This window comes from Anomaloglossus baeobatrachus, chromosome 10 (genome assembly GCF_048569485.1).
Source record: "Anomaloglossus baeobatrachus isolate aAnoBae1 chromosome 10, aAnoBae1.hap1, whole genome shotgun sequence".
NCBI lineage: Eukaryota > Metazoa > Chordata > Amphibia > Anura > Aromobatidae > Anomaloglossus > Anomaloglossus baeobatrachus.
The window spans coordinates 146,557,757-146,584,397 of record NC_134362.1 but is presented as its reverse complement, the minus strand read 5'-3'; positions in this window follow the sequence as shown (position 1 = coordinate 146,584,397).

The window sequence follows — 26,641 nt, the reverse complement described above, 5'->3', positions numbered from 1 at the left end:
CACTGTGCAGAAATAGTCAGGTCTGCCTGCAGCCTTTGCCTGACCTAGGATTCTGTACCCTGTCGGTGCTATGGTTCTGGGAGCACTCCTCCGTACTCCACCGGCAACCACAAGCCTGGGCCTTCAGGTCACCATCACACACTCCCGTCAGTACGGTTATGTCCGTCACCTCTCACTTCCACTTACTGACTCCAACTCCCTGTCTGACTGTCTGACTCCTTCCCTGGTTGTCGTCTAGTGGACTAGATCGGTTCCACCCCTGGGTGGCCATCCATTGAGTCCAAGTCTGGTCTGTCACCAGTCTTTGGTGAAGGGAAAAACTGGAATTATAATGTGTTTTGCTGTTACTGGCCCTGGTCTTCCAGGTTCCTGGGGGTAGGCCCTGCATGTTTGACAGGATGCAGTACCTTCTAGCTCCTGATGGCTTCAGGGGTGCTACAATAACATTAGGAGCTAAGAATTTAATATATTTATTTTACAAGCCAAAGGAACAAGTTTTGGATCGGACTTCCATCGGTGTTGGGTTGGTGCCAGTTTTCATCATAATAATCTATTCTATTTTCATCGGTTTTATAAAAAAAAAACTGATGAACATTTCATAGGCTTTTTCTATCAAACATTGTATAAAACAGAAGACATTATTTATTATGTATTGCTTACATAGCCCCATCATATTCCGCAGCCCTTTAAAGACATCATCACTGTCCCCATTGGGGCTCACAATCTAAATTCTCTATTACTATGTCTTTGGAGAGTGGGAAGAAACCCACCAATCACTGGGAGAACGTAAAAAAATCCTTGCAGATGTTGTTATTGTTGGGTTTCAACCCAAGACTCCAGCACTGCTAAGTAACAGTGCTAACCACTGAGCTCACTAGACTGAACAGCATTAACCAGTGAGGTCAGTACACTGAACAGCACTAACCACTGAGCTCAATACATTGAACAGCGCTAGCCACTGAGCTCAGTACACTGAACAGTGCTAACCACTGAGCTTAATACACTGAACAGCGCTAACCACTAAGCTCAGTACACTGAACATCACAATCCATTGAGCTCAGTACACTGAACAGCACTAACCACTGAGCTCAGTGCCCTGAACAATGCTAACCACTGAGCTCAGTACACTGAGCATCGTAAACCACTGAGCTCAGTACACTGAACAGCGCAAACCACTTAGCTCAATACACTGAACATCGTGAACCACTGAGAGCACACTGAACAGCGCAAACCACTTAGCTCAATACACTGAACATCGTGAACCACTGAGAGCACACTGAACAGCACTAATCACTAAGCTGAATACACTGAACAGCGTTAACCACTGAGCTCAATTTACTGAACAGCGCTAACCAATGAGCTCAGTGCCCTGAACAATGCTAACCACTGAGCTCAGTGCACTGATGCCTCTGAGCCTGTACAATTTTTTTCATGGACCCATAGACTTGTACTGTCGAGTTTGGTCTGACTGAAATCCAAATTGGATTGTCTCCATGGATCACTGTCTGCAAAATCATATGAGGACAGACCTGCAAGCTATAATATCTGCAAGTTCTATTCATGGAAAAAATGATGTCTGAACGTGGCCTCATCTTCATCACCAATCTACTCCATAAATCCAGTTAGTTGTCATGTGTAGGATTTGTGCCTAGATGGCGCTAGACACCGGGCTAAGTCGACCCAAAAATACTTTTGTGCAGTTAACAATTTACTTCTGTATCAAGTCAGAGGGTCTGAGAAAGTGTCCACACAATATGCACTAAGGAGACATGAAACCACCAGAAAGGCGTTATGTAGCCGAGGACTATCTTCTGGTTTATCTTCTCCATCGTCCATGTCAAAACCGACTGCTTGGGCCTTAAATTGTCAAACATTAAGGCTTTGACCGCACTTTGCGTCGTCCTACTTGCAGTTCAGAACACACGTTTTTGCCTTAATTAATTTAGCCAAAGTTGCCTTTTTCAGAAATGTAACGCTAAAAACGTGTGCGTATTTACCGCGTTTTAGATGCGTTTTCAGCGCTTTTTACATGCTTTTCCTCTTGCGTTTTGACAGATGCGTTTTGAACATCATGACACTGCTAAATAAAGATTAAATAGTCAAACTGAATGAAAAAAGAGAAAAAAAAGCTAAACATATAATTTTTGATTTAATCAAGAAAATAGTAATATATCATGAAAATATAGCGGTTTTATAAGATTTATTGCTAAAATAGCAAAAAAACCCATAATTTTCATATTCCATTATTTTAATGTCTGAAAAGCATGCGTTTTTGAAGTGAAAACACTATTTCTGCACCTAAAAAGCAGGTAAAATGCTGGAATTTTGATGTTTGTTGCTTTTTGCCATTTCTCATTGACTTCAATGTTAGCAAAACGCTGCAGAAACGGCAAAAACAATTGACATGCTGCTTCTTTGAATTGTTTTTGCCACAAATTATGCAAATGAAACGCAGCATTTTGAAATGCAAAGTGTGGTCAGGAAATCTTCATTTTCCATAGACTATCATGGAAAATCAAAATGCATGCCTTTTGGCATGAAAACGGGCAGTTCAAAACAGACCAAAAAAGCAGCTGAAACGCAGGTGGAAACGGAAAGTGCGGACATAGCCTTACACATGCTCTGGGAGGTGAATCCAACAGAAGCAGCGAGTGTATATACAATAAAGCCTCATGCATTGTGGTGCTGGTGATAGCTTCTCTTACATGACATTATAGCATGCCACTTATTGGTGGGGATCCAACCTGTCGGACCCTTGCTGAACACTTCAGTCCACAGCTCTATGATGCTGTTCTCTGCGCAGTGGATGGCTGGGGATCGATGGCCATTCTGAAGATTGCAGTGAGTGATCGCAATATGCGATCCCTCATCATGATACTAATAATCCTTAAAGGGAATCTGTCAACGGCTATTTACTGCACTGTCTGAGAGCAGCATAATGTAGGGACAGAGACCCTGATTCCAGTGATCTGTCACTTACTGGGCTCCTTGCTTTCATTTTGATAAAATTACTGTTTTCTCTGCTGCAAATCTACCAGTTCTCTGAATGCTGAGCTCTGTATAACCCCACCCACATCACTGATTGGCAGCTTCCTGTGCATATACAGTGTACACAGAAAGCTGCCAATTAGTGGTGGGGGCGGGATAAACAGAGATCATGAATATGGAGGACTATCTGGCAGCAGGTTTACACTGATGATAATCTCCTGTTGATAAAACAATGATTTTTTATTAAAATTACTTTAAGTAACCCAGTGATACACTACTGGAATCAGGATCTCTGCCCCTACATTATGCTGGTCTCAAATTAGGTGGCAAAAACCTTTTGACAGATTCCCTCTAAGGAAGGAATTCCAGGTAATGATCTATTTGATAAGTATTTAGAGCAGGGGGTTCTGACTGCTAAAATTAGTACCATATGAACACATTTGGCTGTTTTGGGTTCTACTATAGCATATCGAGCTGTAATCGGCACATGCAAATGTACCATAACTTTCACCGATCTAATATGTCTATATTTAGATAGCAATACCCCCAAAAAATATTTTTAAGAAGTGTAAGTTAAAGGGAGTCTGTCATCAGGTTTTTGCTATGTAATCTGAAGACAGCAGAAGATAGAGGCAGACACACAGAGTTCAACAATGTGTCATTTATTACTCTGCTATGCTGTTGTTTACTTGTAGTGTATGTTTTATCACCTGGGATTAACATTGCCAGGACTACACTAGTATGGCCATGCCCTCTCCCCCACTGATTAGCAGCTCCCTGTCTGTAGACTTTGTACATACAGAGCCTGGGGTGGACGGGGACAGGTTTCAGTGCAAAATCTAAGAACTCTGATTTCGGCACTACCATGCTTCGGTGCTCGGGTACTTGAAACGAGTAGGGTGCACACTCGGACAGGCTCGACTCATGTACTGAGTATAATGGCAATCAATGGGAAACAAGAACATTCCTGTGGAACATCTTCAGGAAAAATGCTTGAGTCCCCCATTAACTTCCATTATAGTTGGTACACAAATTTAGCCCGTCCGAGCGTCCGACCTGCTTGTTTTGAGTACTGAGTACATGAGCATGGTAGTGCTCACTCATTACTACTCTGATCGTGTCAGAACTGCTGCACCTAGTAAAGTAAGTTATACATTGTTGGATTCAGGATTTCTTTGCCTGCATCATGCTGCTCTCAGATGCATAGCAAAAACATGCTGATAGAGTCCTGACAGATTCCCTTTAATATCTTAGATAGCAGTATCCCTTAATGTTTTATTGTGGCTAGAGGTGAGTGAATCTTTTGAAATTCAAATTTGTTGAATTTTCTCCATAATTTTGATTTGCAGAGAATATATCTATGTAAATACTGAAAAGCTGGTAATTGCTCATTACATACAGTACATGTGGGGGAGAATAGAGGGAGGCCTCTGCTGAGCTTACACTCCACAGGAGAGAAAGAGAGAGGACCCCACTGACCATGAGAGCTTACACTCTACAGCGGAGAAAGTGAGAGAGAGAGAGAGGACCGCACTGACCATGAGAGCTTATGCTCAGGAGAGAGAGAGAGAGAGAGAGACAGAGAGAGAACATCACTGACCATATGAGCTTACACTCCACAGGAGAAAAAGTGAGAGAGAAAGAGGACCCAGGTTGACCATACACTCTACACGAGAGAGGAGCCTGCTGACCATAAGAGCTCATACTCTACAGGAGGAGAGGACCCCACTAACCATAAGAGCTTACACTCTACAGGAGGATATGACCCCACTGACCATAAGAGGTTATGCTCTATAGGAGAGACAGGACCCCACTGACCATAAAACCTTACACTCTATAGGAGGAGAGGACCCCACCAGTGGCGTAGCTACTGCTTTTGCCGCCCATGGAGGAGGTCAAATTTGCCGCCCCCCTCTGTTGGCCGTCGATAATCCAGAAACCTTCAAAAATCTGGAAAGCCATTAAAATATTTATTTTTCATGGAATTACAATCAAAGATCTAATTGCAGACTGCTGCTATTAGTCTTAGGCTATGTCCGCACGTTGCTTTTTACCTGCTTTTTTGCTGCTTTTTCAACTGCAGCGTTTAATGCCAAAATGGTTGTGTTCTGCTTTTCAAGCAAAGTCTATGGGAATTTGGGTTTCTTGTCCGCACTATGCTGTTCAAACTGCAGCCTTTTTGTTGCAGAACTTTGGTCAAAAACTCAGCTTTGCAGCGCAAAACCCAAATGGCAAAAACAATTGACATGTGGCCTAAGGAGCCCTTGCCTGCAGATGCTAGCCCGTGGGATCTCTGAGCCCTGGCGGTGGCCCTTTATCCCCCTCGGTGGGCTTTTGTCTTCTATCGGGACTTTGGGTGGGACAGAAGCTCTAGTCCTGACCTCAATCGGTGAATTAACCAGTTCCAGTAGCTTCTGGACTTGGCTTCAGGGTCCGAGTACCCCCCTGTGTGCTCCGGTTTCCGAGTCGGTACTGGTGGGCCACTACCCTGTCCTGGTCCACCTCGGTTCCACCGAGCCATCTTCCCGGCTCCTGCAGACGGAGACCGCCATCTGCCTCCTAGCCAAAGGCACCAGGGCTCCTACCCTGGCGCCGTTCACTTTGGGGTATTCACCTCTGCTGGAGCTGGACACAGCTTCAACCCACACTCCTCTCCAACTTGAACTCTAACAGAATCTGCTCTCTATCACTTTCCCGCCCCCGGACTGTCTAGACTCCTTGGTGGACATCTTCCAACCGCCAGGTTACGCCCCCTGGTGTGTCCATCTAGAGGGGAGTGACTATGGTTTTTAGGTTGGCTGATGTCACCTGTGAGGGAAAGGTGTTGTGCAAGGACCTATCTGTGACTACCTGGCCCGGCCGATGCGTCAAAGGGTTGTTGTCCGTGGGGAACTTCGCCGATGCCAGGTAATGTTTGAACCCTTCTGTTATTGCCCAGACGAGTGCCAAGAACTCCAACTTGAAAGAGCTGTAATTCTCGGCATTCCTCTCTGTCGGCCGAAGCTTCCTGCTTGCGTAGGCGATCACCTTCTCCCTGCCATCTTGCATTTGGGACAAGACAGCACCTAAGCCCACGTTGCTGGCGTCTGTGTAAAGAATGAACGGGAGTCCATAGTCTGGATAGGCCAAAATTTCCTCCCCCGTCAGGACTGACTTCAATTGCTGAAATGACTCCTCGTGCTTCTCGCCCCAGCCAAACGGGGGTCCAGAAGTTCTGCCATTCTTGATCTGTCCCACGAGAAGGTCTTGCATGGGTGGGGCCATTTTGGTGTACCCCTTGATAAAGCAACGGTAGTAGCCCACCAAGCCCAGGAACTGCCTCACCTCTTTCACCATGGTAGGTTGCGGCCAACTCTGGATGGCGGTGATTTTCTCAGGGCCCGGGGCCACTCCTTCAGCACTCACCACATGCCCGAGGTACTGCACTTTGGGCTTCAACATGTGGCACTTAGAGGGCTTTAACTTCATCCCGTTCTTGGAGAGGGCTGCAAACACTTCCGCCAGGTGCTTCAGATGGGCTTCATATGTCTTGAAATAAATGATCACATCATCCAAGTACAGCAGAACGGTCTCGAAGTTGAGATGCCCCAAGCAACACTCCATGAGCCTCTGGAATTTCCCGAGGCATTGCACAGCCCAAAAGCATACTGTTGAACTCGCAGAGTCTCATTGGGGTAGCGAACGCAGTCTTCTCGCGGTCTTCTTCCGCAACTGCCACCTGCCCATAGCCACTAGTGAGGTCAAGGGTAGAGAAATAATTAGCAGTCTTCAGCGTGGCTAAAAACTCTTCAATGCGAGGTAGAGGGTATTCATCCTTATGCATTGTCTGATTAATCTTCCGGTAATCCACACACATTCTCATGGTATTATCTTTCTTCTTTACGGAGCTGCCCAGGGACTACAACTATCATGGATGACCCCTGCCTCCTTCATGTTCCTCAACATATCTTTGGCGCACTGGTAGTGTGCAGGTGGGATCGGCCTGTACCTCTCTTTAATAGGTGGATCCGTGCCTGCGGGGATATGGTGTTGAACCCCGTTAATCCTTCCGAAATCTAACGGGTGTTTACTGAATACCTACCCGTACTCCTGCACTACTCGATACACACCATCTTTGTGATGTGTGGGTGTTGATTCGGTGCCGACATGCAGCTCCCGGCACCACTCCTCTACCTGTTTGGGCGGGGTGTCCCTATCTGACTGTGATGCGGTGATGGAGGAGGTTGCTAATTGGATGGCGTCTGCGTCTACAAAGAACAACTTAGCAATGGTGGCGTAGGGGGGCAGCCTAACCTCTTCCTCTCCGCAGTTCATCACTCTCATGGGCACTCTCCCCTTCTTGACATCAACCACCCCTCTGGCTGCCATTACTGTGGGCCAATGCTCTGAAGGCAAAGGCTCCACCACTGCCTGGTAATCCTGTCCCTGGGACCTACTGCTGCACTGCACCAGATCATCATTTCGCTCCGCGGAGGCACCAATAGAGGCGCCGCATCCATCACTCGCACACCACCGATCTCTCCACTTGTCATCCTCACCTGTTGCTGCTGCAGGAGAGCCTGGATTTCAGGCTGCAGAGCCCTCTGCCGGCCCCCTCCCGCAGTGGCAGACAATTGTTGCAACAGATGTAGTACCTCACCCATGCAGTTCTTAATCACGTTGGTCCGAAGGACCACCTTTGGGTTACGGTCACTGGGGTCATTCTGTACCACAATCATCCCCTGACATTTCAACTCCACTCGCCCCACTGTCAAAGTCATTTCCTTGAACCCCACTTGGATCATAGGGAGTCCATTGGCCGCCATGAAGGTCAAACTGTCATCCGGAGGGGCAAGTTCACTATCAGACCAGTAACATTGATATAATACATAGGGTATAGTCGTTACCTGCGATTCGGTGTCAAGAAGGGCTAAGGTCGGGATACCGTCCACAGCCAGGGAGATGATGGGGCAACCTCCAACATACCGATCCCGCCAATCAGCTGGGCTTTGAGGGTCTATTCCTGAGGATTGGCCCTTGGCCTCAGGGGTTGCTCGTTTAAAGGACACCGACGGGAGTAGTGACCGGTCTTGTTGCACTTGTAGCAGACAGGTGGCCCATACCGGTTGTTGTTGTTCCTCCTCCGCTGCATCCACGGGACGTCTTCTGGGCTGTCGGCAAGCTGTATCTTCTCTGCCGGCTTGACTTTCGTTGGTAGCTGCAAGCCAACGAGGATCTTGGCGACGTCATCACTCAGACGCTGGACTTGCGATGACAGATCTTGCAGAGCCCCGGGGGTTGCTGTAGGGGCTGGCAAGGCCAACAGGGCAGCTGCTACCGTGACGGAAGCGGTGTCAGCCCGCCAAGATGGCGGGTCGGGAGCACCAGCATCCGCCGTCTGTAGTGCTTTAATATCCCGCTCCTTTAGGACTGCAAAGTTCTAGTCTGTGTGTTCCAGAGACCACAGCCGTAGTTGCTTACGGTCTTCAGCGGACCCCAGCCCCTGCAGGAACTGTTCTACCAGCATTTTGTTACTGTCAACCTTATTGATGGGGTCCACCCGCCTCAGCGTACGCAAGGCCATCTGTAGCCGCAAGGCGTAGTCTCGGATACTGTCTAGCTGCTGCTGTCGGTAGTTATAGAACTGCATTCGTAACTCCGCTTCCGTGAGGGTCTCAAAAGCAATCTGACGTTTATCAAACATGGCGGTTACCGAGACCCGGTCCGCATCTACCCAAGTCTCCACCTCCTGCTCGGCGGTGCCGGTCAGCTGCCGAAGTACTACCGCTGCACGCTACTTGCCAGTCATGGCATACAAATCGAGAATCGTGCATATTTTCTTCCGGAACATCTGCAAAGCATCAGGCTTCCCATCATACTGGGGTAGCCGGGCAGCACCGGGCACGTAGGGCAAGGAGATTGGCATTACCTGGGTGACCGTCGGGGCCGCAGCTCCCCCCGCTCCTGTGACCGGAGAGAGAGCCACCACATTCCCGTCGTCAGGCGCTCCAGCGGCCGGCACCACTCTGCCGTCGGGGTTAGGCACGGACATCTTTCCGCTTCTCCCCCCTGGTCTTTTGCTGGCACTCCTCTTTCAGGCCGGTAAGTTTCATTTTTCGACTTCCGACCTTGCTTTTCGGCCGTGTTCTCAGGGGGAAAGGCTTCGGCTTTCGCGCCCTTTTCTCGGGGAAGGAGACCCTGGGTGGGAATTTTTCACGCCCAAAATGGTGGCAAGATGGCGACTTCTGGAATTTTTGCAACGGATCACCGCTGACTTCAACACAAGGCGTACTTCCACAAGGTAAGTGGATGGGTAAGTATCCTGTTCATGACGCCAGAAATCGAGGTGTGCCGCCCCGCTCGCAGCAGCCGAGCTGCTCGGATCCAGACCTTCTGTGGGTGGCTCGAGGGTCTCCGGTCACTTCGATCAAAAAGGGGGTTTGTAGTGGTGGATGTAGGATGTATATGTACGGCTGAGCCGTATTAAGTTCATGACGACACCCACGGTGTGTGGTGAGGTTGGACACCACCGCTGCTGTGACGGGGCACCCGGGGGAGATGTTATGCAGCAAGTTGTTAACCCCTCCATGGGCAGGGATGGTGGCCGCGGGACCGGGACCATTGGGAATTTTTGGTGCAGGGAGATGGGTGACCGCAGGGTGCTGGTGTACTCACTATTGAAGGAAACACACAAGTCTCTGGTAAACCAAGGTGATAGTGGTCGGTGCCCGCAGCCGGCTGCGTTCTGGTCCCCCACCCGGCTGGTGGTCTCTGTCTTTCTCCTGCACCTTTGTGTAATGGTGGACTGACTGTGCTTGCAACTTCAGGAGTCCGCTCCTGGCTGGATGTGGCCTAAGGAGCCCTTGCCCGCAGACGCTGGCCCGTGGGATCTCTGAGCCCTGGCGGTGGCCTTTTATCCCCCTCGGTGGGCTGTTGTCTTCTATCGGGACTTTGGGTGGGACAGGACTTCTAGTCCTGGCCTCATTCGGTGAATTAACCAGTTCCAGTAGTTTCTGGACTTGGCTTCAGGGTCCGAGTACCACCCTGTGTGCTCCGGTTTCCTAGTCAGTTTCCCGTGTCCGCACCGGCGGGCCACTACCCTGTCCCGGTCCACCTCGGTTCCACCGAGCCATCTTCCCGGCTCCTGCAGACGGAGACCGCCATCTGCCTCCTAGCCAAAGGTACCAGGGCTCCTACCCTGGCGCCGTTCAATTTGGGGTATTCGCCTCTGCTGGAGCTGGACACAGCTCCAGCCCACACTCCTCTTCAACTTGAACTCTAACAGAATCTATTCTCTACCACTTTCCCGCCCCCGGGCTGTCTAGACTCCTTGGTGGGCGTCTTCCAACCGACTGGTTCCGCCCCCTGGTGTGTCCATCTAGCCCTGAGAGGGGTGATGGGTTTTTAGCTTGGCTGATGTCACTTGTGAGGGAAAGGTGTTGTGCAGGGGCCTATCTGTGACTACCTGACCCGGCCAGGGCGTCACATGAATACACCATCACCTGTAAATACCCCTTTAATTCAAGTGGCCACACGACCCCCGGGTCTGGACTCCCCTCAAGCCACCACCGATCCGGATCTGAGCAACCCGGCTGCTGATGTGGGGGCGGCACACTTACACTCTACAGGAGGAGAGGACCTCACTGACCATAAGATCTTACACTCTATAGGAGAGAGAGGACTCTACTGACCATAAGAGCTTACACTCTACAGGAGGAGAGAATCCCACTGACCATAAGAGCTTACACTCTACAGGAGAGACAGGACCCCACTGACCATAAAAGCTTACACGCTACAGGAGGAGAGGACCTCACTGACCATAAGAGCTTACACTTTACAAGCAGAAAGGATTCCCCTGACCATAAGAGCTTACACTTTACAGGCGAAGAGGATCCCTCTGACCATAAGAGCTTACACTCTACAGGAGGGAGAAACTTCCCCAGTGACCCTCAGATGGAAGATGACTGCTGTACAAATCATGCTCCACTGGGAGCCGCTGATCTTTGCTGGCCCAGGTACTGACCACCACTGTACAAGGTTCAGAAAAGGGTTGGGCAGATAGAAACTCACCTAAAACCTCTTTGGTTTCTTTGCTATTAGGCAATGTGTAACCAGCAAGCAGTTTTGATAACTGGATTGGTATTGTTGGGAAGCAGGAAAATGTCACCTGAATCAGTGCCCCAAAGCTGGAGATGGTATCCATCCAATCTGTTCCTGCTGACATATAATGAAGATTTACTGCCCCACAAATGACCCAGTTATGCCCGTCATTTGTCTGGGAGTCTAGTTTCTCACATAAGCAGTGAGGCCGTCTTTCTGCCGTCACGCTTTGCCAGCGTTATGTTGTTTGTAGCGCATATTTTCACTGCATATATGAAGGATATGGGCCACGACGCTGTGGTGTGTTACTCCTGTTTACAGCCGTCCCTATAGTTACATGCAGTTGTACTTTGGTTTGGTTTATTTAAAGTGCTGGAGCAGCTGACAGATCCTAAGGTTCGGTGCACGCTCCTTACAACCAGACTGAGCAACATGTGCCCCATTCCTCCAGATATGTCTGTCTCATGTATTACAGGTTTTTATCTGACAAATCTGTTCGCTAAAACAACTGTGTATCTCAGGCTGGGAATACACATTAAAATTTTATTTGCAAAACCCTCAATTTCAGCCGAACCATCCGTCCATCTAATGTGTAAGACCCGTCCCGCTTGCCCCCCGGATCAAGTGCCTGATCATTTAGTTCTCAAGGAGCCTAACATCCAGTTACTTCCTTCTCTCTTCCTTTTAAAAATGCAGCGCCCCAGAGGGCAGGTGGTTCATCTACTCGTTGCCAGGTCGTTTCGGGTCGGGTCAGGCGATGTAATGGGTGGCCTTGCCCGGTTCCGTTGCCCCAAGGCGTGCAGTAAAAGGAAGGGAAAGCGGGGTGATTGGAAAAGTTTGTCGTGACGCCACCTGTGGTATACAGTCAGGGATTAGCTACCGCTGCAGAATCCCTCGCTGGGGCAGGTGTGTTGGCAGCCGGGATGGTGTCGCTCCCCACAGGCAGAGCGGGCCCCGGGTGCATTATGAGGGTTGGCAGTCCCTTGGAAGCGCCAGAGCGTGGGGCGATGGCATTGCTAAACAGAGTCTGAGTTAGCAACTGCAGTTCCAGGTTCTTTTACTCACTGATTTAAAGCTGCACCCAGGTGCTGGTCTCTGCCGTCATGGGCTTCGGTCAATCCCAAGCCAGTAAGGGGCCACCACCGGTGTTTGAAGACAGAGAGAGAGAGAGCGTGTCCTTTTCCTAGGATGTCCCCCTCAGCAGTTAGGAGCCCAGGCTGAGCTCCCGCTCCAAGCCCCGGGCCTAGTGAAGTCCGAATGTTCCAGAAGTGTCTTGTCAGAACTATGGTCCCGACTTGTCTGTCTCTGAGTGTGTTGCGCCTACCTCTACCCCCAATGGTGCCCGCCCCCTGGCGGTTGCCCTAGCAACTGGAAAGTTCCATGTCTCTATATGACTACCCCCGTCTGCCCCAAGACAAATCCCCAGTGGGAAGCATCTGACTGTATGAGATGAAATGTGGTGACACCGATGGTTAACCCCCCCTTACCTGAGATACCATACCTTAACTGAGGTGCAGTACACTGTGGCAATCAGAGCCCCAGGGACACCACAAAAACAAATGCACACTCATCAAATCCGAGCGTGCATTTGTATTTAAAGGTTGGAGAGCTAGCTGTCAGTTAAACAGTAACCATCATTTTGCTTTGTATTTTATAAATCAATAGTACATTTGAAAATAAGACATTTTGTAATATATCTTATAAATCTCCTTTTTTCTCCTCCAGGAATGATCAGTCATTCCTAAAATTCTCATTTCCCGGGTAAAATCCGTAGTCCGTGAAGACAGAATGATACTTTACTGAGAGAAGAGGTAAGAGGAGGAGGTGCTGGGGAGGAAGAGGGAGGAGCTAAATACAGTGCTCCTCCCCTTCAAGTCTGGCAGCTATCTAATGTACATGGTCATGGACCTGGTGAGAGTGAGTAAAGCACAGTTTGTTTGATTTTTAAGAAAGAAACTCCCCTGGGGGACAGGGCCTTTCTAAATTATAAAACCTTTTTAAAGCAAGGGTTGGCATTTTGAAATATTCCATCATGGTGGTGGTGAGTAGGAATGGCCGTACAGGACTGTGGCCGGATAGATTCAGTTGCATTTCATAATAACCCTGGGCAATATATAGTATATATATTCTGAGTGCACTAGGTTTTAGGTGTCAAAAATGTAATGAGTGAAGCCTTTGTGAGTGATGTGGGTGGGGGACAGGGGGCTGTAGTCACGGGGGTCTTCTGCTTCCACTCAGCAGTCATTTGGTGATCCAGGCCCTGACCACCTCCACAGAACAAAGAAAAAGGGATTGTTTGCGTGTTCCTGGTGGGGTGTATGGTCTTTGTGTGTATATGCCATAGATGTGTTTAGGCCCTCGTGCAAACCAGGATTTTCCCGCTGGGGAGTTGAAGTGGCCGCGGGTAAGACCGCGGCTGAGTTCCCATAATCTGTGCCAACAAAATCCCCACACTCAGATTTTATGCAAGGGTACATTTCTTTACTGGTAAACATCTCAATGACACACGCAGCTGGCTTAGCAGCACACATAACCAGAGTTTGCTATCCGGGTCTCTAACTTCGGACACACGGCACAGAACACAAAAAAACAGCAATGATAAACAAGAATTCTGTCCCTGACTTGCCCTATGGGTTACATTACCAGTCCAAAACACAAGGAGGGAGGGCTCCCACGTAGCAGGCCTGGACTCCGGGTAAACAGCGGCGACTCCAAGGGAGAGAGATGGGAAGATCTTCAGCCCTCTCAACAGAGGACTAGCTCACAGTCTCTTGGTATGGAGGAAGGAGACGGTCCGGAGGTCCCTTGAGTCCAGTATCACATCTGCAGCAGTTCTGGCAACCCCTCACACTTCAGCGATGAGGGCAGTCCGAGGCAGGTCTGTTCAGGTCCAGCTAAAGTAGCTCAGTGTCCTTTTCCCGCACTTTTACTTCCTGTACAACAAGTGCCTGAGGGAGGGGATTAGATTTTACAGCGTCCACCCCTCGAGCAGTTTCAGCACTTGTCCACAAGGTGGCAGCACCATCCTGTGTAATGTCAGATTCCATGTCCATTTTAATCACAAAACAGTCAGAGCTGCTCGCCTCGTTACATATCCCCCCACTGAAAGGTTGGCAGTCCCTGTCAAAATTCACAGGTTCCAAGGCAGCGAGGACTGAGGCTGTGGCAGGGGAAGGCTGAGAAGCGGACCATACATACTGGTCCCTATAAGACTGCCCAGGAGGAACCCCGGCAGTGGTGCGGGTAGTACGCCGCAGAGGTTGATTTCCCTCTACTCTATCACCGGTTACACTCTCTATCTCCGTCAGTTCCCTAGAGGGAGAGCCAGTCTGCGCAGGCGGGTAATCAGTCCCAGGGTCAACAAGGTCACTATGTCACTATGCTGAGTAATGTCAATGGTGTCAGTCATGTCAGCAATGTCATCCTCACCGGGTACTATGGTCAGGGAGTCAGGCTGGGATCGGCAGGGGCGCAACATATTCCGGTGCAAGGTGCGAGAGTTGACGCTATCTTCGCCCCGGACCCTGTACACATGACCATCGGGGTAGGGGCGCTCAACTACCCGATACACTTCAGCTTCCCACTTAGCGTGGAGTTTTCCTTGAGGCTTCTTAATACGAACCAGGACTAGCTGTCCTAGTTCTAAGGGTTCTTCCTGTACGGTGAGCGGGTCAGCATGTCTCTGGCCCCGGATTTGTTGGCCTACCAGTCGGTATACAGTTTCCATCTTCTGACGATGAGTGTGTAGCCAGGATGGATAGGTACCGCCGATATCTTTTTCAGGACTGGTCAGGTTTAGGTCATGGACCCCTTTTCCTGGGCGGCCAAAGAGAAGGGTGTGTGGGGTAAAGCCCGTCACGGAGTGTACTTGATTGTTGTAGGCCCACACTAGATCCGGGAGGAATTGGGGCCATTGGTCTTTCTTGTCATCGGCTAAGGTGCGGATCAACTGGAGTAGAGTCCGTTAAAGCGCTCACACGCACCATTCCCCTGTGGGTGGTAAGGGGTGGTTCTGGACTTCTGGATCCCATACATCCGATGCAGCTCCTCGATAATTTGACCTTCAAAACAAGCCCCCTGATCAGAGTGCAACCTCTCCGGACACCCATAGACCTGGATGAACTGTCGACAGATGGCCCGCGCAGCTGACTCGGCAGTCTGATCTTTGGTAGCAACAGCAACTGCGAATTTTGTGAAATGGTCTACCATAACCAGACAGTATTGGTAGCCACCACTCGCTGTCCCAATCGACAGGTAGTCCATCATCAACAGCTCAAGGGGCCGGGATGTCTCAACTGTTTGGATAGGTGCACGCTGCTCAGCGGACTTGTAAAGCTCACAGGTGCGACAGGCTTGGCAGACATCTTCAACCAGCTTGCGGAGTCCGGGACAGTAGATGGACTGTTGGATCCACCGGAAGGTCTTGTCTAATCCAAAGTGGCCGTTTCTCTTGTGTGCTTCTCCCACCATCTCACAGGCCATTTGAGCCGGCACTACAACCTGTAGGTACTCCTCCAGCATGTGGGATAGGAAGATCCTCCGGTATAGCACTCCTTCTCCCAGAATCAGATGATCCCATTGGCTGAGCAGGGTCAGGGTACTGGTGGACAGTCGTGACCGCGTGTCAGAGGACGGCTTTTGCTGCTGCTTCACCCATTGTTTGAGTAGGGCACATTCAGCATTCCAGTCCTGGATTCTGCACCATTCCTGTGGGGACCCTACTGGAGTGCCAGCCTCATCCACAGCATACTGGCGGCAATCCATCATCTGCCGGGCTAGTCTTGCGAAGTCAGGCATGAGGGGGATGTCCTTCTGGACAGGCTGTCCACATTCTGATTTTCAGCCCCAGCTCTATATTTAATCTTGTAGTTAAACTTGGAGAGCCGAGCCATCCATCGTTGCTCCATAGCCCCAAGTTTCGCATTTTCTAAGTGGGCCAAAGGGTTGTTATCCGTCAGGACTAGTACTTCTGTCCCCGTTAGATATCCGGCAAATTTCTCAGTCATTGCCCACATCAAGGCCAACAGCTCCAGCCGGAATGAACTGTAATTAGTGGGATTCTTTTCACCTTCATGTAGGGACCTGCTGGCATAGGCTACAACACGTTCCTTGCCTTCTTGTACCTGTGAGAGTACTGCCCCCAGACCCTGTAAGCTGGCGTCAGTATGTAATTGAAAGGGCAGGGTGTAATCTGCATATGCCAGGATGGGGGACGACGTCAAGGCACCTTTTAGAGCTTGGAAAGACTCTTTTTGGGTAGGTCCCCAATTGATGAGGCGTCCTCTGGGACTGTTGGTGGTTCCTCGAAGCAGGTCGTGCAGTGGTGCGGCAAGCCGGGCGAAGTTCTTGACGAACCGGCGGTAGTAGCCTGCCAGTCCCAGGAAAGCCCTGACCTCCTTGACAGTTGTGGGCTGGGGCCAGTTCCGTACGGCTGTTATTTTCTCCGGCGATGGTTGTACACCTTCGGCCGAGATCCTGTGGCCCAGGTAATCGTTCTCCTGCTGTAGAAGACGACACTGGGGGGTTTCAACTTCAAGCCATGTTCCCTTAACCTCTGGAACACGCGGCCCAGCTTCTGTAGATGTTCTTCGAACGTGGCTGAATAGACCACAATGTCATCAAGGTAGATGAGGGTGAAGTCGAAATTGAAGTCTCCCAAGCAGCGCTCCATCAGCCTCTGGAAAGTTCCCGGCGCATTGTTCAGGCCGAAGGGCATCCTGTCAAACTCATACAGGCCCATGGGTAGGATGAAAGCGGTCTTTTCTCTGTCATTTTCGCTCATGGGTACCTGCCAATAGCCGCTGGCCAGATCCAAGTAGGAAAAGTACTTGGCTTTCTTCAGAGCCGTCAGGGATTCTTCGATCCTCGGCAAAGGGTATGAGTCCCGGATGGTGCAAGCATTCAGGCGGCAGTAGTCCACACAGAACCTCAGGGATCCGTCTTTCTTTTTAACTATTACCACCGGTGCAGCCCAGGGGTTCTGGTTCTCTCATACCACTCCGGCATGGAGCATGGAATTCAGGAGGCTTTTTACTTCTTGGTATCGCTGGGGTGGTATCTGCCGGTATCTCTCACGGATAGGAGAAGCGTTACCTGTAGGGATCTCGTGTTGGATACTGGTGGTGCATCCAAAGTCGGTGTCATGCCGGGCAAAGGATGCCTGGTGTTCCTGTAGTAGTTTTTCCACCTGGGAAACTTCCTGTTTAGAGTATTGGGATGTATCCAGCTGACACTTCTCTAGCAGCTCCTTTCCAGCTTCAGTGTCATCTGTGGCGGTGGCCATGGCGGAGACAGTCACTGTCCAGTCTCCCCCTCCAACGTCAGCATAGCCATTTCCGCTAAGGTCTTAGGGTCAGCATTATACATTTCCCCCACTATCCTAAGTTGTTCCGCCCATTCAGGTACAGGGTAATTCCGTCCATTAAACTTCCTCACTTGATTTACAATAGACGCCGGAGCTGCTGTCTGACTATAAGCTACCACCGGGAGGGGATTTTGCTGGTCACAGATCCTGCCGACTACGCCAGATGAAGTGGCCGCGGGTAAGACCGCGGCTGAGTTCCCATAATCTGTACCAACAAAATCCCCACGCTCAGATTTTATGCAAGGGTACATTTCTTTACTGGTAAACATCTCAATGAAACACGCAGCTGGCTTAGCAGCACACATAACCAGAGTTTGCTATCCGGGTCTCTAACTTCGGACACACGGCACAGAACACAAAAAAACAGCAATGATAAACAAGAATTCTGTCCCTGACTTGCCCTATGGGTTACATTACCAGTCCAAGACACAAGGAGGGAGGGCTACCACGTAGCAGGCCTGGACTCTGGGTAAACAGCGGCGACTCCAAGGGAGAGAGATGGGAAGATCTTCAGCCCTCTCGCCAGAGGACTAGCTCACAGTCTCTTGGTATGGAGGAAGGAGACGGTCCGGAGGTCCCTTGAGTCCAATATCACGTCTGCAGCAGTTCTGGCAACCCCTCACACTTCAGCGATGAGGGCAGTCCGAGGCAGGTCTGTTCAGGTCCAGCTAAAGTAGCTCAGTGTCCTTTTCCCGCACTTTTACTTCTTGTACAAGTGCCTGAGGGAGGGGATTAGATTTTACAGCGTCCACTCCTCGAGCAGTTTCAGCACTTGTCCACTATGTGGCAGCACCATCCTGTGTAATGTCAGATTCCATGTCCATTTTAATCACAAAACAGTCAGAGCTGCTCGCCTCGTTACAGAGTCACACACTCAGATTCTGGTTTCTTTTTCAACAGTCTCTTACTAACAGTTACGCACAGTATCTCTGTCTCATCATCTCTGTGGGCACAACACTTAAACATTGTATGCACGGATCATTCGACTTCTACTGAAGACTGCTCCATAGTTCCTGGTGCTACTGAATTTGCCGTGCCGCCTTGTGAGAAGCCGGGCCTACTAGATCGGAGGAAGTTCAGGTCACGGTGTCTCCGATGGCTCCAGTAAATCCCTAGGTTAGGTGGCAAATTATGAAGAGAAAAATAACAGAGATAGAAGACTATGAATTGTGGTGATGTTTGCCAGTATAAGGCCGCTGAAGGAAGACAGACACCGAGGATTCTGTGAAAATGTGAATGAGGAACTTTACTGAAATCTTGTAATCAATCTTTAGTTAAACAAAGTTGATTTTTCCATTTCCAAAAGACAGTCATTTCATAGCAATAAAGAGATCTCTTAACCCTTTCACGACCGGCCGATTTTTCGCTTTCCGTTTTTTTTTTTCGCCATTCTTTTTCTGAGAGACGTAACTTTTTTATTTTTCAGTCAATATGGTCATGTGAGGGCTCATTTTTTGCGGAACGAGCTGTACTTTTAAATGAAACCATCAGTTTTACCATATTATGTACTAGAAAATGGCAAAAAAATTCCAAATGCTGAAAAATTGCAAAAAAAGTGCGATAGCACTATGGTTTTTGAGATATTTTATTCACTGTGTTCACTATATGGTAAAACTGATGTGTGGGTGTGATGCCTCAGGTCAGTGCGAGTTCGTAGACACCAAACATGTATAGGTTTACTTTTATATAAGGGGTTAAAAAAAAATCGGAAGTTTGTCCGAAAAAAGTGGCGCACATTTTACGCCATATTCCGTGACCCGTAGCGTTCTCATTTTTCGGGATCTTAGGCTCAATGACGGCTTATTTTTTGCGTCTCGAGCTGACGTTTTTAACGGTACCATTTTTGCGCAGATGCTACGTTTTGATCGCCTCTTATTGCATTTTGCGCAAAAGTTGTGGCGACAAAAAAACGTCGTTTTGGCGTTTGGAATTTTTTTGCCGCTACGCCGTTTACTGATCAGATTAATTGATTTTATATTTTGATAGATCGGGCGTTTCTGAACGCGGCGATACCAAATGTGTGTATATTTTTTATTTTTTTAACCCTTTAATTTTTAATGGGGCGAATGGGGGGTGATTTGAACTTTTAGGTTTTTTTGTTTTTTTTTAATTTTTTAAAACTTATTTTTTTACTTTTTTTTTTTATTTTACTAGTCCCCCTAGGGGGCTATTGCGATCAGCATTCCGATCGCTCTGCAGTATCTGCTGATCACAGCTGGAAGGCTGTAAACAGCAGATACGCTGTCTTTCTCTTTTGCTGTGCTCCGGGCACAGCGAAAGTGAAACCAATTCATGTGTAGTACAGGAGTCATCACATGACCCTGTACTACCATGGCAACTATCGGGAGTCACGTGATCGCGTCACGTGACTTCCGGTTTCGGCGGTAAGTAAAACTTTACCGCGATTGCGCTTATAATGGCGCTGTCATGTATTGACAGCGCCATTATAAGGGGTTAATCGGCACGAGCAGATAACGATTCTGCTCGTGCCTAGCAGGCACACATCTCAGCTGTGAAAATCAGCTGAGATGTGTGCCGATCGCGGCATGTTGCCGCCGGAGGACCGCGGGCAGTAAGATTATGTCATTTAGGACGTAATTTTACGGCCCGCGGTCGTTAAGGGGTTAAACAGTGGACTAGTTCAAGCGTTTTTCCTATCCCGGCCTTGGGAGGATGGATGTCACTATCAATTGGATTAACTGTGCTGGATATAAGAGGAGGAGGATCAGCGCAATATACTGCGCAGTGCTGCAGTCCTTTTCCTTGTGTTAGAATATGGGTACAGCTTGTTGCTTACTTTTCCAGTATTCTGTTGTTGCAGAAACGGGGTGCTCCAAATAGGGTGATAATTACACTCCCCGCATATCTCGGACGCGGGATTCCGGGTGCACAATCCGGATCCTTTTTTTTTATTATTTCTCTCTCTCTCTCATCCCGGATTCCGCTCCCCATTGACATATATGGGGCCAGATTCCGGATCGGATCCGGACTTCTTTGTCAACCCGCCGCGGATCCGCCGGACAGGGATTATTTGCAGTCCGCTCAACTCTATTGACTACGTATTCCCTGCCTATTCTCTTTACCAGGGAGCAGTACCTAAACCGGCCACTAGATGGCAACATTTATACATTATACCTTAACTCATAATTATTTATAACACAATGACGATCATTTTCTTCAGGGCGGGGACACGCGGGCCTAGCACTCTCTCTTACGTGAGTCTAGTACAGAGGTGTGGATTTTATCTGTCATCCATTAAAATTAGTGAGAAACAGTCGGGCCTGTATCATGCCATGCAAATTGGGTCTCCTGTGAAGTGAACAGAGGCGATAAGAGATTGTAGGAGTATGATTTGTTCAGTTAAAGGGAATTTGTTAAGATCTATGGGTCTGAAAATCTGCCTCCATATAATATTTTATATAAAAGGAGGAGTTACCAGTGTGAGACATGTAGATCAGGAGAGCAGACTGTCAGTCATTACATGTCACACTTTCATTTATAATAATGTCTCGAGGCAGATTCTCAAGGAGATCTATGTCTGAGATGTATGTCATAGATCTGAAAAGCAAATTTACATACGGTATTAAGAAGAATTTGGATTTCTCTGGAATAAGACATTAGATTGCAGATATCAAAGTATCATTCTATTCAACTTTCTATGACCTGCAGGGGTACAACGATCATGGTCGCAAAGACTTCTACTGTGACCAGGCCTATGCAGTAAGTGCCTGTGCAATAAGGGGACCCGCAGATAGCCCGATTTTCACCTGAATGTGCATTTTTGGAACCACATTCAGCTAAAGTGTATCGTGACGCAGATATGTGACGCCCTGGCCTATCAGGTCGTCACAGGGTATTGTGCAATCTGCCCTTTTGTGCAATATCCACCTCCTCCTTGGTTACGGGTCCCTAACCATTGGTGTTGCTAAAACCAGCTAATCAAAATCCTAGGAACACTCTGCACTACACTCACCAGACACACCAGTAGATGGCCTGAGTAGAATAGGGTCGCCCACTTGGGGGGTTGGTTAAGGGGAGCTCAGGAGTGTCAGGAGCAGGTCAGTTGTGAGTAGGAGAGTGTAGTGTTGGAGGTGAAAGAGAGATGAGGTCAGGAGCTGGGCTCCTTGGAACTACTAGGTAGCAGACGTTGGTCTGGGCCTGATAGGAGCTGGACCCCCGGTCGCAGGGGATTGTGACAAGGGGAACGGCATTGTCATGGAGGACAGGCGGAGGCCTTGTACCATCACCGGGCAGGGACCAGGGCACGACGGGGTACGTGGACCCTAGATCAAGAAGTAGCTTCAGGCAACCTGATAATTCACCTGACGAGAACGGAGCCTTCAAGATCCGCTCTCCATCCACTCCAAAATCGGGGTACTAGCGCAACGAGAGGGATAGGACTTTCCACACATACGGTCCAGGAAATCTCAAGCGTGAACCCTGAGAGCAAGTGTGCCACCCTCACGCCTGTAGCAGCCGAGCTGCTCGGATCCGGACCCACTGTGTGGCTCGAGGGATCCTCCGTACCCGGGGTCACGCCGACATGCCAAATGAAAAGGGTGACGTAGTTGTACGGGCTTGGCCGTATTCAATTTGTGACGCCACCCATGGTGTGTGGTGAAAGGTGGCACCACCGCTGCTGTTGTGGGACACCCCGGGGGAGATGTAATTTCAGCTGGATGTTAACCCCTCCGTGGGTAGGGATGGTTGCCCCGGGGCCTAGTGGCTCTGTACAGGGGATGGCGATGGCAGGGGCCTGCGCGCCCGGACGTACCAGGGGATGTTTGGTTACTCACAGTTGAATAAATCACATTAGTCTTTTGGTAAACCAAGGTGCTGGTGGATGGCCACCACGGCCGGTTGTACTCTGGTCCCCCACCTGGGCTGGTGGTCGCCGTCTTTTCCCTCTGCACTGTTTTTGCTTGTGTTGGACTTCCCAGTGTGGAACACGGGAGTCCGATCCCAGATTCTTGTGTACCTGAGGAGCCGTGCCCACTGACGCTGACCCATGGGATCTACTGGGCCCTAGCTGTGGGTGGTTGTCTGCTTTTGGGACTTTGGTTAGGACAGGACCTAAAATCATGCACTCAATTGGTTAATTAGCTAGGCCGTTGGTTCCGATCCTGGCTTCAGGGTCCAAGTACCCCCTCTGTACACGGTTTCCGACCCTGGCGCCAGTCAACTTGAGCTTAACCTCCACTGGAGCTACACCTAGCCCCAGCCTCCACTCCTCTCAACTTGAACTCTAGACTTCTTCTGCTCAACTAGAACTGTCGCTTTTCCCACCCCGGGCTGTCTAGACCCCTAGGTGGGTGTTTCCTAACCTCTTGGTCCCGCCCACTGGTTTGTCTGTCTTGCCCTGAGGGGGGTGGCTAGGGTTTCAGGTCGGCTGTATGTAACCTAGGTGTGGGACGGTGTTATGCGGGGGCCTATGTGGGACTACCTGCAATGCCAGGGCGTCACACAAGCTCCCTCAGTTAGCCACACTGGGGAGCGGGACCCGATTAGTTTCAAGCTATAGTGACCAACTCGAAGAGAACAAGGTGCCAAGGGAAAGGTCACAGATCAACAGGCAACACCAGCAGAAATGGGACCCAAACATGCTCCCCTCAGCGGCAGCGGTGTGCAGAACTTTGGTTTACTAAGTTGTCGGTGTCAGCTTCATCGACTGAGTGAGAACGCAAGTGACCCCTACCTCCCCAACGGCATGTCCAGCCACCACCACCGAGTCCCGGGGCATCCCCCCTACCCATGGAGGGGCTAAACACTTGACTGCCCACTCCATTGCCACCGGGTACTCCCAGCTGCAGCGGTGGTACTCCACCTTACCACACACCACGGGTGGCATCACAAACTCTCAATATACCATCTCCTGTAAATAACACCTTCTTTCGAGTGGCCGCGAGTCCTCCGGGTCCGGACGCCCCTCGAGCCACCGCAGATCCGGATCCGAGCAGCTCAGCTGCTGACACGGGGGCAGCACAGAAACCCATCAGCTTCTGGTGGCGTTGTAGCTATAGTGACTGCCGGCCTATCTGAAGCTGGAAGCTGGCATTGGTGTGCTCATTGTAGGAGTTGCATGACATCACTGCCATGCGTCACCCATCCCCTTGTGCCAGCTATGGGGGAGGAAAAGGACACCGTTAACGCAGGAACATGTACCGGTAAAAAGAATTGTTTTTTTTGTGTTTAAAAGTGTTTGAGGAGAGCGCAACAATGGGGCCCTTATTATTGGAAGGGACCAGAATGGAGGTCAATATCATTAGGGGTCATGATGGAGGCAATTATTACAAGTATAGGTGACGATAATAAAGAAAGGAGGACACTACTACAAGGGCTCATAGATCTTACCAACATTCTGGTGGGGTGTCATGAGTGTATCCCGCCCGGGGAGACCTAGAGCAAGTCTAATATCAAAAGTTCACAACGCCTTGTGGCTGGTAGATCTACTGCTGTTACTTGATAACCATCTTCTTTTTAGAAGTGCTGTAAGGGTTAATCACCTTTTCTTCCTAGCTGTTGGCTGTAGTTTTTAATCTCAGGTGCTGCTCTTTGGGATCATTCCCCTTCACTATTTAAGTCATGTGATCTGATCATATTATGCCGGTGATAGAAACGGAATACTCTTTTCTATGTGTTCCACTTTGGAAGGAGCTTTGTCTTACTACCGTTGTGTTTCTGTATTGTAGTGGAGAAACTATTGATCTCCTGCAGCCTGCTCACTAGCTAGGTTGAGTTTTAGGGCTTGCAAGGCTTGGGAACATGGTCGGTAATGGGGTAAGGACCTGTATAGGTGCGCTAGGGAGCTCAGGTAACAGCTTGAGGTGAGTTCAGGAGGTGTACCCTCACCCCACTCCCTAGCAGCAGGGACATCCATTGTATCATTACCCATATGTACCCAGTGTGTTGTGTCACCTACTGAGGCTTTTCCTGGCTCCAGGTTAAATCTTGTTAGTCACCACATGACATGGGAGCCCATGTCCTAATTTTGAACTCTTGTTACACCACTGATGACCTACATGCCCGTATAGATGGCTTAGAAGGGTTGATCCTACGGACAGATTCACTTTAAGGCTTGCCACTGTGGGTTTGGGTTCAGCAAAGAAAAATTCTTTGCATCCTCCAAGTACTGTGCCGCCCTGGCAAAGCCAGGGTGTCACAGAGGTTTGCATCCATCTTTTTGGTGCAGATCTCACTCTCCCTTGGGGAGTTTCCAACACAGTTACACACAACACCAGTGGGCGGAGCAGAGAGGTCTGAAGTGTCTGGGAGGGAACTATATAGGAAGTTTCCAGTTTGCAGTGAGCAGTCTGCAGGAGGTGTGGAGTCTGGAGGGAGCTCCGGTGTGGAGTTTGGGGAGAGGGGAAGTAAGGGCCTCAGGAATAGGCCAGCCGCTTGCGGGGAACCCGAAGTGTACCGGAACAGGGTAGTCGCCCCCCGGTGCCGACTGTTGGGATCCGGTCAGGACCCGTGCACGGAGCAGACACATACATCAGGCAGGAGAAAAGCACCTGTATTACACCCCTGGGTGAGGGGCCCGTCCTCACAGCATCCGAGGGCACCAGTTACCAGCAACTTGGTTAATTCCTGGACTCGTGTCAGTTATTGCCTTATATCGTGAGTACTCCTGCACCACCTGGTCCAAGCCATGGACTGCACCTGTCACTCCCAATCCATTACACTGGGGTCCCGACACATCAACAACCTACCTGTGGAGGGAGAATCACCATCTTGCTGCCCACCACCAGCCTCGGGATCCTCTGATCGGCAGCGGCGGTCACTCATTACCTCACCGCACACCACGGGTGGCGTCACGGATCATAAACATACAAATTTCCCTTTTCATAATCTCCTTTTGTTGTGGAGCCTGGGATCACAGACTGGGTCACGCCACCGTGATACCTCTAGAAGCGACTCCTTGGCCCGGTTCTGAGTACCCCCTTTCCCTGGGCGACACAGTACCATATGGAAAAACTAAAGAAAATTAATATATGAATGATACTAATGTGATCTATGCTGAGTAGAGAAATATTCCTAAATTAGTTTGGATTGTTATTCCTGATCATGAGCGATCATCATGGCAAATTCTGTTGGATGATGATGCAGTCAGTTTGGGCAAGCCAACAAGAAGATACACTGCTCTGTATCTATGGAGTCAGTGGGGTAAATAATGTCAGGCTTTTCATGTACAGTCAGGGCCAGAAATATTTGGACAGTGACACAAGTTTTGTTATTTTAGCTGTTTACAAAAACATGTTCAGAAATACAATTATATATATATAATATGGGCTGAAAGTGCACACTCCCAGCTGCAATATGAGAGTTTTCACATACAAATCGGAGAAATCGTTTAGGAATCATAGCTCTGTAATTCATAGCCTCCTCTTTTTCAAGGGACCAAAAGTAATTGGACAAGGGACTCTAAGGGCTGCAATTAACTCTGAAGGCGTCTCCCTTGTTAACCTGTAATCAATGAAGTAGTTAAAAGGTCTGGGGTTTATTACAGGTGTGTGGTTTTGCATTTGGAAGCTGTTGCTGTGACCAGACAACATGCGGTCTAAGGAACTCTCAATTGAGGTGAAGCAGAACATCCTGAGGCTGAATGAAAAAAAAGAAAAAATCCATCAGAGAGATAGCAGACATGCTTGGAGTAGCAAAATCAACAGTCGGGTACATTCTGAGAAAAAAGGAATTGACTGGTGAGCTTGGGAACTCAAAAAGGCCTGGGCGTCCACGGATGACAACAGTGGTGGATGATCACCGCATACTTTCTTTGGTGAAGAAGAACCCGTTCACAACATCAACTGAAGTCCAGAACACTCTCAGTGAAGTAGGTGTATCTGTCTCTAAGTCAACAGTAAAGAGAAGACTCCATGAAAGTAAATACAAAGGGTTCACATCTAGATGCAAACCATTCATCAATTCCAAAAATAGACAGGCCAGAGTTAAATTTGCTGAAAAACACCTCATGAAGCCAGCTCAGTTCTGGAAAAGTATTCTATGGACAGATGAGACAAAGATCAACCTGTACCAGAATGATGGCAAGAAAAAAGTTTGGAGAAGAAAGGGAACGGCACATGATCCAAGGCACACCACATCCTCTGTAAAACATGGTGGAGGCAACGTGATGGCATGGGCATGCATGGCTTTCAATGGCACTGGGTCACTTGTGTTTATTGATGACATAACAGCAGACAAGAGTAGCCGGAT